We start from the raw sequence: 14375 nt of genomic DNA on the forward strand, positions 1-14375 counted from the left end.
ATAGTTTTAAATCTTAGCGCATGGGATTCCTCACTGACCTCTGAAGATGGCATACAAGAAAAAAAAAGAACAACTTAATAGCCAACAAGTAAGAGGGCTGCAGGGGAAGCAGTGTTTCCAGAAAAGTAGAGGAAATGTTCAGGAAAAAAACAAAGATACAAGAAACTTTGCTGATGATGGAGAGGAATGAAAAGAGAGGAAATGTTAAGAACCTTGTGGGGATTAAAGTGTGAGACTGGTGGTGACTGACATAAAAAGGGATAAAGAATACAAGATCAGTCCTGATATACTTCAGGCAAGTAACAGTGTCAAGGCTGTGAATGCTGGAGGCAGGAATGACTGTAAGAAGCTCCCTGTCAAAAGAAGACAACAAACAGTCTTGGGAAGCACGCTTAGTCTCAGTGCAAAGGGCTTCCCCTTCAACCCTAATGATAGCTTGCAAGAAAACTATAAGGTACTTGCAAGGTTGTAGAATTTCTGAAAACTAATAAAAGGTCAGAACCACACCTAGTATCTAATAAGTACTCAAAGATAAGTTTTTATTAGCTCATCAAATGTAAAATATAATTATTGTAGCAAAAAAGAGATTCATCTTACATTTTCCTTTCCTCAGCTAAATGGATTTCCCAAGTGACTGCCAGGTAAACAGTACCAAAATGGACCCAGAAAACTCATTTCAGAAAGGAGAGGAAATCTTTGAGGTCAACTTCTTTGTAGTGTTCACCTATCTCAGAAAACCCACCTCAATGGTAGAATAATTTATTAATTCAACAAGCATATATTGAGCACCTGTTATGCACCAACTACTATTCCCAGAACCTGGAATATGTCAGGGAACAAACACCCCTACTCCAGTAGATGGAGATCAGCAATAAACAGTATATATAAAGAATAAATGGATTTATAATATGTATGAAAAGAAGTATTGAAAAAAAATAAAACAATGCAAAAATTAAGAGAGAGGGGCCTGTGTTCTAACTGTAAATAAACAGTCAGGGCAGGCCTGACTGAAAAGGAGATCATTTGAGCAAAGGTCTTAAGGAGTTGAGGTAGCTATGTGGATATTTGGAAAAGTAGTCTCCAGGCAGAGCAAACGGTCAGAGCAAAGGTTCTAAGGCCTTTACATTTAGTTCTTGCTACTACTTGGTGGTAATTCATTTATTTCTTTTTCTCTTTGAGCCTCTAATCCTACCCTCTTCCTCACTTTAGCAGTGGATGATAATAATAGCTAATATTTATCAGGTATCAAGCATTGTTCTAGGTGTTTTAAAAAGATTAAATAACTTAATCCTTATCACAGATCTATGAAATACATGTTATCATTGCCTCCATGTTACCGGGAGAGTTACAGAGTTAGCAAGTGGCAGTCTTGAAGAAGCACATGTATCTTCTCTCCTATGAAACTTAAGAACATTCAGCACAAGCTGCCTCAAGTTTTTTCTCTCTAATAAATAGAATCTCTCGGACTACACATTCAATAACTATGAAAGTGTTATTGCAATGTCTTCCTGCCATTTTTTCAGTCATTTTCTACACTGAATGGTCTTGACTTCTGCACTTACATCTTCCTTACCCCCCCCCCCCCCCACCATCTGACTTACATTCCTAGGCTTGTGAAATTGCTTTAACATGGTTCATGACCATTACACCACAAGCCAAAGGGCTTTCTCTATACTCATTCTCCTTGCATGTTGTACTGGACTATGTCACTTCCTTTTCGTCTGAGAATAGAAGTGGTACCATATTAGATCTTCCTATTTTTCATCTTTGTGACTTCCCTCTCATGGAAAATTTCTTTGTTTTCCAAAACTTAAGCTTTTCCGTCTTCCTTTTACCTCTCCAATTATTCCTCTAATAACACCTTTTTTCACTTTGACCTCTTAAAGGCAGAGGTCCCAAAAGTTTAATTTGGGTCCTTTGTGCTTCCCTCTCTGTTATCTCACAGTCTCCCATAAGATTTATCCACCAAGTAGGTAAGTATTTATGGAGCGCTTACTATCTGTAAGGTGCTATCTAAGCCACTTACGGTAGATCAGTGAACAGGACAAAAACAAAAAACAAAAAAAACCCCTCTGTCCACATAAAATCAAATAATTCTATGCTACCGAGGACACTCAAAACCATCTTCCCTTAAATACTATTTTAAACACATCACTCTCCTTACTCAAAAAAAAAAAAAAAAAAAAAAGAACCTTGCCATGATTGCAATGATTGCCCTCTTAACAACCATATCTAAATTTCTCTGCCTCAGTTCAAAACACTCCATAATTATTTTCTATCATACCTATCCAGTTTCATTTTCTATTACTCCCTGATTCAAAAGAATTCCAGGCAGGCCAGTCCTTTGATTATCCACTCAAACACATTACTTGTGTTTCCAGCTGGTCAAATGACTACTGAAAACATACATCTAGTGCCTAAACATTAACTGTATTGAATAAAAAAATAAGTCTTCAAAAATGAAGGTTTTCTGATTCTTTCCAATGTATAATAACATATTGTAACAGCAAACACTTATACAAGGTTCACTATGTGCCAAACGTTATTCCAAGAGCTTTACATATGTTCCCTCATTTACTCCACACAACAGTCTTAGCATTTCTATCTTACAAATGCAGAAGTTGAGGCCCAGTCAGGGTAAAGTAACCCACCATAGGTCTGACAAGTAGTGAATGGTACAGCCAAGATTCACACTTAGGCATTCTGGCTCCATACTATACCGCATACTCCTGGTAGGAGCAAAAATAAAAATAAGGAGAATTCAAAGAGTTTGCACAGAAAAACATAGGCTATTGAAAACTATGTTCAACTTGGGGCATCTGGGTGGGTCAGTTGGTTAAGTGTCCAACTCTTGGTTTCAGCTCAGGTCGTAATCTCACAATTCGTGGGTTCAAGCCCTACACTGGGCTCTGTGCTGACAGCACGAAGCCTGCTTGGGATTCTCTCTCTCCCTCTGTATCTGCCCATCCCCTGCTCATGCTCTCTCTCTCTCTTTCTCAAAATAAATAAACTTTAAAAAACAAACAAAAACTATGTTCAACAATGAAAAATCATTTAAGTTAGTCCTTTGTTCCAAATACTGAAGAAAATATTTTCTTTAATATGATGCCAAGTTTTAAAAATTATAGAACTTTGGGGTGCCTGGGTAGCTCAGTCGGTTGAGCGTCCGACTTCAGCTCAGATCATGATCTCACGGTCTGTGAGTTCAAGCCCCGTGTCAGGCTCTGTGTTGACAGCTCAGAGCCTGGAGCCTGCTTCAGATTCTGTGTCTCCCTCTCTCTCTGCCCCTCCCCGGCTCATGCTCTGCCTGTCTGTCTCTCTCTCTCTCTCTCTCTCTCTCTGTCAAAAATAAATAAACATTAAAATTTTTTTAATAAAAATTTAAAAAAATAAAAATTATAGAATTTAGTGGTACATAACAAAAAATACAATCCGTAAACACAAACACATCATATATTATTCAGGGTTCACCAAAGCTGCTGAAAATATTGTTAAGCAAGACAAAAGAATATATGGTGACACATGACTAACAAATGTTCTTTTGTTAGCATGCTTGTATTAAAGTCTTTTACTGTCATACTTGCTTTCATCAGGATCAAAATACATTTGAATACAATGCAGGGAAGGTAGCTACCTTAAAAAGAAATTACTAGCTTCACTTTTTGGAAGCAAAACTCACATCTAGGACTGTGTCCAGTAAGAGAGAAAGATCTTAGAAGTAAGGAATCTCAAAAAAGTACCACCAAGCATCAACTTCTTTTTTTTTTTTTTTTTTTCAACGTTTATTTATTTTTGGGACAGAGAGAGACAGAACATGAACGGGGGAGGGGCAGAGAGAGAGGGAGACACAGAATCGGAAACAGGCTCCAGGCTCTGAGCCATCAGCCCAGAGCCCGACGCGGGGCTCGAACTCACGGACCGCGAGATCGTGACCTGGCTGAAGTCGGACGCTTAACCGACTGCGCCACCCAGGCGCCCCAAGCATCAACTTCTAAAAGTACTCTTCAACCTATCACTAACTCCGTGGCTACCAAACGATCTTTTAAAAGGTTCCTAAGGACTCACTTGGTAAATTCATGAAGCTATTTTATAACCGATTACATAAAATTAAAAATGAAAGAGGATTTTCCATAAAACAATCTTAGAACAATATATCACTAACATATAAGCAAATGAGGAGGATCGTACCTATCCTTTTCTTCTCTTTCCTGTTTCCCCTTTCCTTCCGGCAAAGAAAAGACAAATTTGTCAGGTTTTGAGCTGCAGAGGTTAAAATGCACAACACTGGACAAGGACACTAGTTTGATTTGGAAAAGACAAAAGTTTATAGCCTTCCCAACTCAAACTGACAATCTAACTTAGAAAAAAACCCTGACGTATATAGCCAAAGGCAGCAAAGGAGCCAGGGCCATCAATGCTTTAGTCAAAAATGCACAATAGCCATTATTCGAATTTGAAGTTTTCTCACTTATTTTCTGCCTCCCCTCCCTCTTCCTGGGTTTAAAATGCACCTACCTCCTGGCCACCGAAGGCAACCCCAAAGCCACTAGCACAAAATCAGCTCCACCCCAAGAATTACATGAATAAAGAAAAGCAAACTATTATTAATAATTTGGGATTTAAGTTATTAAAATCTGAGAGAGATTTTTTAGAGCAGGGAACCATTTTCTCCCCCCAACCACCGCCTGTGACCTTTATAAATGGCTCCACGCTCCAAGGGACTAAATTAAAATTTCCTGGGAAAAGACTGGATTGGCAGCTAGCTACCTCTGAAGATATTCTCAAATACTAAGATTCTCCTGTACCGTATATTTGAGTTTTACTTCCCTCCCACATATACTGGTGGCAATGAGAAAGATATATAATCCTTCTCAAGATTCTCCTGCATAAAGGAATCTCAACTCAGTCTTAAATCCAAAGTTAACATATTAAAGCCCGTTAACCCACCCAAGAAGGCAACAGCTTTCTATTCTAGTGACCATTTTAGATAGCACACATGATCAGCTAAATAAAGAAGTAAAAAATGTCAAAAACAGCTCTGTCACATTACCAGGATTAAGGAGGTCTTAGGACATAGGGAATGTTGAGGAAAAACAGACATTTCCCAATAATGTACTATATACTGCATCATCATCTGTATCCTTATCAATATTTCCTAAGTACCTAAAAGGTCCATGGCATTATAGTAGGTCATGAACGTTATAATATCAGGACTGAAAATAATTGGTAAATAAAGAAAATTTAATTTTGAAGTTGTTGCACACACTGTAAGCTTGAGATGGTTTCCTACTCCATGAGAATTCTTGAGATCTACATGCTATATACTGTAGAAAAGGAATACGTGTGATACTGAAGGAAGCAATAAGAGAATAAATGGCAATACAGTATTATTCACCTACTATTTACAAAGCCGGAAGCAAGAAATCTATTCCCCGCCCCTGCTTTTAGATAAAATGTAAAATTTTCCTTCACAAATGTAAAATTTTCCAGAAATACAAAATAGATGAAGAAAGTTGGTTTAATGAAGAGTCAACAAAACAAAGAAGAGAAGAACTTCAAGGGTCTCAGAACTTAAGAAAAATTCCAAATAAAACAAATATGGCTAGATCTATTTTTAATACGTTTGTAAAAAAAAAAAAAGGATAACGAAAGAAAATCAAAGAACACATTTTCATTTAATAATGTCCCTACATTCTTCTTTAGCCTGCTGACCTAAACTTTCCCATCCTTAAGTAAGCGTGAAGCTGACACTATTTAGAGCTCTACTTTATTAGAATTTTCTGCCATTTCTTCTGTTCTAATCAGGTCATTATCAAATTCTAAATATATTCAATAATATATACTTAGCTGTACCATATGAACTGTTCAGATGTAAGTTTCCTAATAGTCCTTCTGAACTCATTCACACATAAGAAGATGAGGCATAAATTTCTCTTTTACAAGTGTTCCATCTCTTATAATCATGTAATTAAGACTTTTATTTTCTAAACTCGTATTCCTCAATGAAAGAATATCTAAAAATTTTTTAAAACACTGGTAGATATTTTTTATAGAAATTTTTTGAGAGTGTTATTTGAGTAATCATACATCACTTCCCTTCAGGCCTGGATAATAAACTGCAGTTTACTATCAAAGATAAATAGACCACATTTCTTCAGTTCTCTATGCTCTAAAACCTTGGTGTCATACCTGAATGTAAGGGACTGAAGAGAAGATGGAATCAATGCTGCCAAATTCTGCAGAATTTCAACACTAACTTCTCAGTGGCCCCTTACCTCAGTGGCCTAGTCATTAATTTTTCAAACTCAACTGTCAACCCCAAAACATGTGGCAACCTACTCAAAAGGAATCTTAAAAAAAAAAAAAAAAAAAAAAAAAAAAAAAAAAAAAGGCATGTTTAATATGTTATCTCCTGCCTCCTGACCATCTCTAATGGTCCCTTACTGTTTAGCAGAGGAAATTCAACCTGACACTGAATACACTTTTCATAACCTAGCTCTACCCTAGTATACTAACTTATCTGACACCATTTCCAAAAATTAAAACCCTGTTCCACTGAGGTCAGACTCCTTACAACTCTCCACATCATGCTGGTCACCACCAGCATCTGCTCATGTTTCCTAACCTTCCTGGAATGTTCTCCTTCTGGAGATGTTCCATCTATGCAGATAGTATATATTCTTTATTCAAGTCCCACTTTCTCTAGGAAGTCTCACTCCTAGAACTTGAGTCTGAAGGTATCCCTACACTGACATACTGGACTCAGACTACATACACCACACATAATTCAGACACTGCTTTGGATGGTGTTAATTAAATTACTGTGAAAATTTACCCAACGAGATAATAAACTCTTAAGAAGAGGTTGGACCATAGATCAAAAGGTGGATATGTAAGTACTCAAAGACTATTTGACAAGCCGATTAAATCATCTTGATAAAAAATCAAGATATTTTATTATGTCAAAAGAGCTCCAGTACAAATGAAATAATGTGATGACTAGGATTTGCTTCAAAATCATCCAGGTCAAAGAGTAGGGGGATGAGAAGTAAAGTAAATAGGGGTATAGATGAAATCAGATTGGTTATGAGGTGATAACCTATGAAGCTGAGTGACAGCTACATAGAAGTTGGTGTCACCTTTTTTTTTTTTTTTTTTTTAAGTAGGCTTCATGCCCAGTTTGGAGCCCAAAGCAGGACCTGAACTCACAACTCTGAAATTAAGACCCACGCTGAGATCAAGACTCGGATGCTCAACCTACTGAGCCATTCAGGAGCCCCAATTGGTGTCTACTTTTAAACTTGTTTAAAACTTTTTGACATTAATAAGTTTATTTAAGTATTTTTTAAATGTTTACTTATTTTTGAGAGAGAGAGAAAATGTGTACATGTGTGTACAAGTGAGGGAGGGCGGCGGGGGGGGGGGGGGGGACACACAGATTCTGAAGCAGGTTCCAGGCTCCAAGCTGTCAGCACAGAGCTGGATGCGTGGCTAGAACCCACAAAATGAGAGACCATGACCGGAACAGAAGTCAGATGCTCAAACAACTGAGCCACCCAGCACCCCAGGGCTAAAGTATTAATATGGTCTTTATTTCATTTTAAATGACAAAACCAAGATACATTATAACATGTTCTTTACCCAACAAATACCTAGGTCCCCAGAGTAAGAAAACAAATTTCCAGGAAGATCTAATTTAACAGGGAACTTGTAGCACCCTAATTCTAAGGATTAATAAAATTAAGTTTTAAAGAAAAAAAAAAGTGATCAAAACGGGGGGGAGGAGGCTCTCTATCAAAAGAATAATTAATCTTATTACCAAAAGGAATTCTGTTTATACTTCAAATTTTCAGTCAATTACAGCATTCACAAAAAGGTCCATCCAAACTTCAGGAAATAAAAAACATCAGGAAAAAAATCAAGGATACAAAAAGTAGAAAAAAAAGAAGAAAAAAGTTGCTACAATGTTCAATAATACAAATCAGCCAATACTATTTCAAGAAATCCACAATCTGAAGACACCTATTGCCCTCAACAAGGAATGAATTAATAGGTTCTTAAATAATCAGAAAAATTAGCACTTCCTCTTTATTCCAAGGACTGAAAAAACATGCTTAAGAAATTTCAGATATTTGGCTTAATGACAATGTATCTGTTTGTTGCTAAGGAATGCTCTGCCCCTTTGATATTTTAGTCTATAGCTACTTTTCAAAAATCAATCAGCATTTTCCTACAACATCATTCATTAACTTCTTCCAAAAGCAGGAATGCAACACCAGCTATGTTTAAATGTCGTCATTTTATTCTTCTAATTACACTGCTTTTTTTTTTTTTTTTGCCTTGACTTTTTTCCAGGATGGTTTTAGAAATAAACCAAAATGATTATTTTTGATTTTCCCTCTCCATACTTTCTCTCAACACTCAAGAGGTAAGACTTGGGTTACCATAACTAAAAAAACATACTACTTGTTTTTGAAAAGATACCGGAGGGGGCGCCTGGGTGGCTCAGTCAGTTAAGCATCCGACTTCAGCTCAGGTCATGATCTCAGTTTGTGAGTTAGAGCCCCACATCGGGCTCTGTGCTGACAGCTCAGAGCCTGGAGCCTGCTTGGGATTCTGTGTCTCCCTCTCTCTGTCCCTCCCCCTCTCTTTCAAAAATAAATAAACATTAGAAATTTTTTTTTAATGTTTATTCATTTTTTTGAGAGACAGACTCAGAGTATGAGCAGGGGTGGGGCAGAGAGAGGGAGACAGAGTCCGAAGCAGGCTCCAGGCTCTGAGCTGTCAGCACAGAGCCTGATGCGGGGCTCGAATTCACGAATTGTGAGGTCATGACCTGAGCTGAAGTCGGTCGCTTAATCGACTGAGCCACCCAGGCGCCCCCAAAATAAATAAACATTAAAAAAAAAAAAGAGAGAGAGACTCTTATGAAAAAAAAAAAGATATCAGAGAAGTACATAGACAAATGGTGAGGTTTATCCTAATAGTGATATATCATCTCCTCATCACCCAATGCAATTAAAGTTTAAAACAGGACAACACTCTTGTATAAACAGAGTTTTGTAAGAATGAAACCTTCCTCACAAATAAAGTTCTTAGGAGAAAAATAAACCCATCCTCAAGCTGCCTTGTACTTGTAATATCTTGAAAATCAACTTTTTCTAGCAAGTAAAAGTAATAATCATCTTTTTGGTAGCATGTAAATTCTCCCTTCTAGTAAAAGAAAACTCTGTTACAGTAGGCTAATCTAAGGAGCCAAAATAGTGTTGACATTTTCTCTTCCATAAACAAATTTCCGATTAAAAAGTAAAAGAATTATACCATGAAAAAGAAATGTGACAAAACCCACTGGATTATACTACTACACTTGGAAAAGTTAACATTCACCACACAATCTTTTCCTTTTTTTTTTTTTTAACGTTTATTTATTTTTGAGACAGAGAGAGACAGAGCATGAACAGGGGAGGGTCAGCGAGAGGGAGACACAGAATCTGAAACAGGCTCCAGGCTCTGAGCTGTCAGCACAGAGCCCGACGCGGGGCTCGAACTCACGGACCGTGAGATCATGACCTGAGCCGAAGTCGGATGTTTAACCGACCAAGCCACCCAGGCGCCCCCACACAATCTTCTCTAATAAAGAAGACCACATAGTAACAAGATTAAAAACAATTTTGAAAAAAAGTCCTTTCAGAAAACCACTGTGTCATTAAAAAGTCCCACTTATCTTCTTTCCTTGCATCACTACATAATTGAGTAAATTATTCCATCTTTAAAATTTGCATAATCTCAGAATTGGAGAAAAATGTTTATTACTATCATTAAGTTATCAGGGATATTGACACATTTTATATAAGAATGGGCATTTGTAGATTTTGCTAGTATTTCTGAAGTAACAAAATTTTTTTAAGATAATATTTTTTAAATCTCAGAGTGTGTTAAGTTTTATCCAATACATGCTATTCCAGTGGGATCAAAACCATTTACAAGTTCCATTTAGATTAAGAAATCCTTTGAGAAAATTATGTAGTACATTCTAGTTATACTATTTCTAGAACACTAAAAATCTCTATAACCTATTTCCCTACTGTTTTTCTTTGGAACCAATTGAGCTAAATGTATCTTCCTTCACTAAAAGTCAAGACAGTACTACACTTAATGTCAGAAAGCTAACTGACAGAGGCTGAAATTTTCCCAAATTAAAACTTTCTGTTTCACTTGAATGGTCTATAAAAATAATAACATGAGTTGAAATAGATTCAATTGAGTATTACTGGCAGGTACAAAGCACACAGACATGCACGCACACAAACGAAGAGTGTAGCTTCTTAACCTTAAAACCAGGAGTAGGGAAGGAACGGGAAGCATTCTGAAATCATACTGTTGAAACTGACAAAATACTTTCTTCATTCTCTTAAGCATTTAAAATCATTTTTAAAGTAAAATTCCCCTAATGCAAGGACTCTTTTTACACTCTCTTTCTCTTACAAAACAAGGAGTTGAAAGTTATTGCTCATGAAATTGAAGGGCAGTACAAAAATTTTCCTGCATTTTGTCATTTGATTTTAACAGTCTCACCCTAATAAAATTAAAGATTTGCCTATGCAATCTTATGACAACAAATATTATGTAATAAGTCAACTTAAAGTAATTCATGTTCAAAAACCTTCCTAGAGAAATCTATTCGTCTGAAGGATTCAACTACTGAACCTGGCAGAAAGTATTCCAAACTATCAAACAAACAAACAAACAAACAAACAAACAAAATGCACGAAAGTATGAAGCTGCCATGTTTAAGTTACATCTAAAAATTTAAATCATACAAAAATATTCTGAAATTATAGCTCCTGATTTCCTTATCAAAATGTCAACAAAATTTAAATGCCTTCTTCAAATGTACTAAAGATCCCAAAGTAAATTCATTTTGACTTCCAAGGGCTGAAACTAAGAATTTAATGACTGCAGGAGAAAAGTGTGGAGTGAAGAAAATTACTTGAGAATATACTTAATGAGGTAAAACATCTCTACCAAAGATGTATTACCATCATTTATACTTTTCTGCCAAACAGTCCTCTCCTAGAACACACTGCTTACCAATCAGCCAAGTATGACTACCAAGGGTTTTCTAAACCTGTGTGTTAGAATTATTTGCAGGTACAAAGTGGAAGGCTTCTCCACCAGCGTATGACAAAGAAAAACGACATATTTTAGAGTTGAAGATCAATTGTATTGAACACGTTCCTACTAACAAACTAAATGTAAGTAATTTTTAAAGGAAAAACCTCAAGTTATAACTCAGGACAATCTTGCTACGTAAATTGCTTGAAATTCTCAGAGTAGGGATTTAGTTTCCCCAAATTGGGGCTTAAAGTGGCTAAAAGGAAAAAGGAAGTTTTGTAAAAGCTTTTCTAACCTTGATTTATATTTGATAAAGCAGAGCACTTACCACAATTGAGTAAACATAATGCTAAATGAAGATTCCTCAAGTATCACAGGTAAAATTTATAAAAATCACAGTAATAATGTGCAGAAGTGATGAAAAGGGTAACTGTATGTATTTGTATTTACACTTGAGGTACATCACTTTGCAAATAAGAGGGATACTGCTGCATGAAATTGCTACTATGACTTTTAACATTTTTACCTACGTCTTAAGAACACAGTGTCTTATTTATGTTAAACTTGAAATGTTGAAATGTATGTATCTGATCTGGGAAATCCTGTTTTCTCATAGTGGTGTGATTGTACTCTCCTTCTTCCCCTTGTGCCATTAGTCAGGGCATTTCAATTTTGCTTTCGTCAAAAAATGGACATCATGAACCACTTCGTGCTCCTAGTTTTCTGCTTTTTAATGTAGGTAATAATGACAGTGAGTGCCAAAAAATGCATGTAAGGGCATAGCTTTGTCATTTCTTTTCCCAGCCCCCTTCTTTTCTGGAAAAAATGATGGATTTAATTCTGAAAAAAAAAAATTCACTTTCCTTTTGCATACATACCCAACAAGTTTTCAAGAGAAGACAATTTATTCGGATTACTACCATTCTAGAAATGTTAGAAAGAGAGAACTTCTCAAATCCAAAAATACTAAGTCTGATATTAGCTGGAAAGGAAATTTCCACTGGAACCATAAATATGTCATCAATTAAGCTGAACCTCAATATAACTTGCTTAGTCAATAATCAATTTTCAATAGGGAAAGGATCTGTAACCCACACAGAACCGGCAGATAATCAAAATCTCCCTTATATTTTCGTGTGGAGTTCACAGAGTGATTTGGTTCTATGCCAGATTTATCTTATTTTGAAATGCCTAGGCTAATTTGTTGGTATAATCAGAGTTCACATTAAGTGTCCTGGGGAGAGGTAATTCAGTAGAATGCTTAGCAGCATGGAGAAACCGGTTAAAAATAGAAGGAGAAAAAAGGTCCCACCAGAGCGAATAATCCACAAATAGATCACTGAAAGCAAAAGGGAAACGTTCCTCTCCCGACCCGAGTAGCCTGAATAAATGATCTCCACTCGTAACGTTTAACAGTATCCTACCTCACTTCATTCACTTCCCAACTTGACTTTTCAGGGGCCAACACGGGGCATCCCTTTTTTCTGCAAGTGTAGGTTGAAAGAATCTGTATAGAAAAGAGGGAAGGAACGGACAATTCCCAAGAAAGCTGTGAAACAGGTGGGTTAGATCGAGCAGCAGCAAGCAGCATCTGGATACTTAAGGGGCAGCTTTCAAATGACAGATGTGGTCAAAGGAAAGGCTGCAAATCGGAAGAAGCGCTAGTGTGGCAGAGAGAGTAGGGGCTGATTGCAAGCACGAGAGGGGGGCAAAGGGTGTCTCCAGAGTGGCAGCAGTGGAGCAAAAAACAAACAGCAGGACGAGTGGGCAATGATGAGTAGTGGGACTGCTGAGCAGCAACAACTCGGGTCAGAGTGGAAGTGATGGCTTGGGTCTTGGGAGACGGGGGCTACCGGGACAAGGACGTCAGGGAGGGGAAAGAGGGCTGGGCAAACAAGGGAGCACTGGGACCCAAGATTTCTGCCCCTACAGAAACGCAGGGGAGAGAGCTGAAGACGAGAAGCCGCCTCGGCTCCCCCAATTGAGGAAATTTTCGAAGGAGTCGGTGCTCGCCGCCGCGCCGCCTTCTGCCCCGCTCCCTTTTCCTGGTGGTAACTGCTGTGGCGTAGAGGGGAGAGGGAGGAAGAGGAGGAGGAGGAGGAAGACCGAGGAGGAGGAGGGTGAAGATGAGGCGGGGGGTGGGGAGAAAGGGGGGTGCGGCCTGCACAGTCCCAGCGAAGCCTCCGCTCTCTCGTAGCCGGTCAGCCCCGGGTTTCCCCTAAGCCCAGCCCCGCATAGACTCACCCGCCTGCCTTGCCTCGCTTTTCCCTTAGCCGACTCCACGCGCTGCCGCGTCCTCACAAGAGACCACTGAACGAGTGTCGGGGAAAAAACTCTTCAGAACCGGGCCTGATTGCTTCAGCGAGTCCGACCTTTACGGCTGAGAGACAGACTCTCAGCTTTCGGTGGGTTCCACAGCCAGACGGGCCACCATCTTACATTAGGGTAAGACTCCTCCGGCCTCCGGTGCGCAGGCGCACGCCGATCCGGCCGGGAGGGGCGGGGGAGGGGCGGGAGGAGAGCCGGGCGGCCGCTCCCGCAGCACCCTGGGAGTTATAGTCCGCGGAGGGTAACCGCCCAGCGGCAAGCCGGGAGTTGAAGTTCTCGCTCGGAGGGTGGACGGGATGGCCCGCCTCACGTGGCCGCTACACTGCTGCCTTTCTTCGTATTTTGCTTCGTTCTCTGTCCTCGTGTAAAGCTCCGCTGTCATTCAGTCGGCGGTCTTCGTTAGCGGCTCCGTTTCCTCGGTGTGTGCTCAGAACTGGGATACCAGAACTCGGGCGAGTTTAAGCAATTTAGGGGGAACCGGGAACGTCTCTTCTCTGCCCCGCCCACCATAGGTATTAAAGGAGGCGGGGTAGAGGCAGGTTGTCGGTAGGAGGAGCGCGGGATTTGATCTGGGGTGAGACCTTGACTCTGAATTGGCGTCTGTTTGCAAAAAGTGAGCGTTAACTCCTTTTCCCGTCTTTGCGCATTTTGGAGCCACCACCCTTGGTCCCATCCTCACCGTTAATCTCCAGTGAGGAAGTATCCTAAATTGTCCTGTACAGATATACCAGAGAACGATGGAGCCATGCACTTAGAGAAACGTGTTTCTAATGATATAAATTTGAGAACATTATGTGGACTTCGCTGCAGATCACTGTTAGCTCGGTGTTCTACCTGTACGGCTCTGCGCATGAAGTTCACCAACCACCACATATCAGTACATCCCAACGAATGTTCAGAATGTACTCGCAATCCCTACGAGCGCCGACGAA

The 14375-nt window shown here is 39.0% G+C and overlaps 1 protein-coding gene across 1 annotated transcript in view; it reads right to left on the bottom strand.

Moving 5' to 3' along the window:
* The window catches only part of CNOT4 (CCR4-NOT transcription complex subunit 4), a 147775-nt gene extending 134332 nt beyond the window's left edge, over nucleotides 1–13443 (bottom strand). Inside the window, 1 exon segment of the mRNA XM_030308504.1 lies at nucleotides 13360–13443. The gene's annotated coding sequence lies outside the window, so the exon portion shown is untranslated.
* Between the last annotated feature and the right edge of the window lie 932 nt (nucleotides 13444–14375).

The sequence above is a fragment of the Lynx canadensis genome, chromosome A2 (assembly GCF_007474595.2).
Source record: "Lynx canadensis isolate LIC74 chromosome A2, mLynCan4.pri.v2, whole genome shotgun sequence".
In the NCBI taxonomy this organism is placed as follows: domain Eukaryota; kingdom Metazoa; phylum Chordata; class Mammalia; order Carnivora; family Felidae; genus Lynx; species Lynx canadensis.